The sequence below is a fragment of the Sinocyclocheilus anshuiensis genome, unplaced genomic scaffold (genome assembly GCF_001515605.1).
Source record: "Sinocyclocheilus anshuiensis isolate Anshui unplaced genomic scaffold, SAMN03320099.WGS_v1.1 scaffold1310, whole genome shotgun sequence".
Classification (NCBI taxonomy): domain Eukaryota; kingdom Metazoa; phylum Chordata; class Actinopteri; order Cypriniformes; family Cyprinidae; genus Sinocyclocheilus; species Sinocyclocheilus anshuiensis.
In genome coordinates, this window is record NW_015557121.1 from 118137 (window position 1) to 121955 (window position 3819).

Genomic DNA, 3819 nt, shown 5'->3' on the forward strand with positions numbered 1-3819 from the left:
ATTGTCTTTGACATCTGTATTTGTCCCAGAATGTCTTTAAATTCTTTTAAATGGTTTAAAAGAATTACGTCATACTGTTAATAACTACAACACTGCATAGATATTTTAGTCCGAATGGAAGAAATTGTTTTTTTTCCTCATTCTGAGGAATCAAATTACTCTGACCATACGCAAGTTTTCTTTTGTCCTCATAAATTGGCACCTCAGAAATAGTATAATAGCCCTCCTATCTCGCCTCCACAGGCCCATTCCCTAATGTCTCGCCTGTAAATGATTTCCCAATATCAGCCCATCGTCTGTCTCCTGCTTCTCAGAAGTTATACGGCGACACAAAGAGAGTGACTTTCGTGACGTATCGCCCGAGCAGCACCCTTCTTTCCATCTCGCTCATTTCTATATCAACCTCTAGCGTGGCGGGACCCTGAAGAGAGTTCACCAGCACCAGCTGCCCCGTCAGTCTGCCCGAGCGCTGGACGCTGAAGTGCTGGACTCCCCGGTTCCCCAGCAGGCCGAAGCGGAGCATGTCACCCAGGATGCGAGCCGCGGACAACCGGAAGAGGATGGTGGGCGTGGACATATTGGACACCACGGACATGAAGTGGAAGTTAATGGAGACCGGGGCCTGGAAACGGGCGTTGTCTCCTTGGATGCAAGGGTTATGGTCGCAACGCCTGGATGGAAGAGAAACCAGAGAGAGACGCTGGAATGCCAGACCAAACGTTAACCTGAAATTATGTCTTGGAAATATAGCAAGTCCATCTGCGCAGAGCAGTAAATCAGAAATTTGGTTTTGGAGCAAATGTGACAATTATAACTCTGGAGGAAAAAGCCCCTTGTCGTAGACTAGAAACATGATCTACGCAAATGTTAACAGAATATTTGGGCGACACATTTTAAGTGCGTATTCTAATTGAACATACTCAAACCAATCATATACTTGCATCATTAGTGCGTGACGTTAATTTAATCTTCGGCATAGTACGCACACAGACAGATGTACCTTGAATCTTTTTTGCGCTAATTAGTTTGTCCACAAGGTGGCAATGTTGGCCCGACCCCTTGTTTTGCAGTCAAAAAAGAAGCAGATGACACTGAACTAGGGCTGCCACTAACGACTATTTTTATTTCGATTAATCTATCGACTTATTTGTCGATTAATCTAAACTATTAATTTCCCACAAAAAATCAACAATTTTACTTAAGAACATTTTAATAAAACTATATTTTATTAAACCAAATGACATCCAAATTTCTATGAAATCCTTTTTTTAAAGCAAAAGTAAAGTGCAACATAGAGTGCAAGAAGCAAGTGTCCATCTCATAGTCCAAATCACTGAAATCAAAGTTCAGTATTATAGTGTAAGAATGACAACAGACAGCTAAAAGAGTTTATCTTCACATGTAGATTGTTTCTGTCTTTATGGTAGCCTTCAAATCAACTGATAGAAAAAAAAACTTCCAAAAATTGGTTTTCTGATTTACCCATGATTTAGGAGCTTACCTGCTGCACTTGAAGCTAGAATTTTCTGAGATACACATTAATGCAAATGATTAAGAGCAGATGTGGTGCAATGGCATGACTTACAGCGGTGAGGTTTTGATGTACATGGCGTTACGGATGCGAGGGCAGTCCACATCCACACAGCGATGACCTCCGTATGTATTCACGCACACCTGCTCACTACTGTAGTTAATGAAATCCGACTATGTCGTCACCCACGTCCATGCGTCTGGGCCAAAGGTTGAGTTTGAACACACCATAAAGATTCCAATTATTGGCCAACTAGCATGCACATTCTGTGTGAGAGGAAATTATCCAGACCAGCAGGTGGCAGTAGTCTGTATTGTCTGTAATGATCTAAAATCCCTAAACAAAGCAGAGCTAGCTTACCACTCTGTATATGAATCACATTAGGTGTTCCAAATCATATACTTATGCACTATTCTATGACGTTTTTTTTAGTATAAATAGTGCGAGTAGTACATTCACACCGAAAATTCCAAAAAGAAAAAGTGCACTTTAAATACCCGGATGATGCACTTAAATACCCCAAAAAATTCAAAGTGTGGAACGTTGGACACTTCATGCACTCAACTATTGCAGATTTAATTACATAGCGAAGGGGGAAGGGGGAGGAGACTCCGATTATGAATGACAAAATAACCTTATATAATTCATGCACTACATGGTTGAGTATTGAGTACATAAGTACATCGTGTATAGTGCGTCATTTGGGATGCAGCTATTGATTGCTTGCTTCATTCCAGATGGCCATGTCGTTATGAAAATATATGTGTATTGGAATGATCAGGGCTGCATTTCCCAAAAGCATCGTAAGTAGTGCTGTCAAATGATTAATCGCGAAAAAATAAAAGTTTTTGTTTACATAATATATGTGTGTATACTGTGTATATTTATTATGTATATATAAATACAAACACATGCATGATTATATTTAAGAAAAATATGATATGTTTATATATTAAATATGTAAGGGACAATCAACGGCTAGCCGTGCATTAAAGGATTTTAAATGCACGACGCGAAGCGGCCTCCGCGAATTATCGTTGATTATCCCTTACGTATAAACATGTAAATATTTTCAAAATATATACTGTATGTGTGTGTATTTATATATTCATAATAACAAAAACAAAAACTTTTATTTTGGATGCGATTAATCGCGATTAATCGTTTGACAGCAATAATTGTAAGCCTAAGTTGATGGTAGCTCCATTAGCGACAATAGTTCTACAATCAACTTCGGCTTTATTTTAAAGCATCATAGGCACCCACTTTTGGGCAAAATCTATGGCATCATTGTGTTCCCAGAATGTCTTACAAGGAGCTCAGTGAAAAAAAAAAAAGTATATCCAAGATGGCAAACTTTATACATTTATATAAAGAAAAATATATAAATATATTTATTTTAATAAAAAACTATCAATAATAGTTCAACACTGTATCATTAAAAACTGACTTTTTAACCCAGTATTTGTTTGAGTATTTTACAACTTGAGTATTTTTATTCTTTTTTTGTTTTTTAGATTATTTTGCAATTATTTTAGAAATTTTACCACATTATCCAATCAGTAAAGAGGAAGGTTGTAATTAGGATGTTGCCCTAGAAGGCAGGTGCCTATGGAAGCAGACAGGAAGGCAGCTCACTAGATTTAAAACCGATCTTCTGTTGTTTGTTTGAGATGATTCTACAGAACTTTGACAAACCAGCAGGTCATAATGAAGGTTTGATAATGAACGGACCATGGCAGCTCCTGCTATCACGGCCCAGGCTGTAACGGGCGGGACACTCGCAGTGAAAACTTCCAGCCGTATTCACACAGGTGTGCAAACAAAGATGGCCAGGACGAGTTAGACGGAAGAGCTCGCATTCGTCAGTGTCTGAAACACACACACACAATGCTCAATCACATTTGGGTCGTTCTACAACTACAGTGGCATTTGCATCTGCAATCTGTTAAAAAATTAAACCCATTAATCATACATCAAACCTACCATGCTATATTCATTCATTTCTGTTCGGTCTAATTTCATACATGATCACACTGAATAATTTAGCATTTTAAAAATAAATGTAATTGACCATTGGCTGACATTCTCTTTTGTCAAAGGTAATGAGATCCAGTAACACCACTGATGAATTACTAGAGTGACTTAGCTGATTTTCATGATTTAGTCAGGTATAAAACCAAAAATAATAGCATGGAAATCTGAAATGCTTATCAGATAATAACCATGCCTATTACATTTATTAAAATGAAAAACTATAATTAGATTGACATTGCAGCATCACTGGT

The 3819-nt window shown here is 37.9% G+C and overlaps 1 pseudogene; it reads right to left on the reverse strand.

Moving 5' to 3' along the window:
* Positions 1–226: 226 nt before the first annotated feature.
* The window catches only part of LOC107677824 (fibulin-7-like), a 13020-nt pseudogene continuing 9427 nt past the window's right edge, over positions 227–3819 (reverse strand).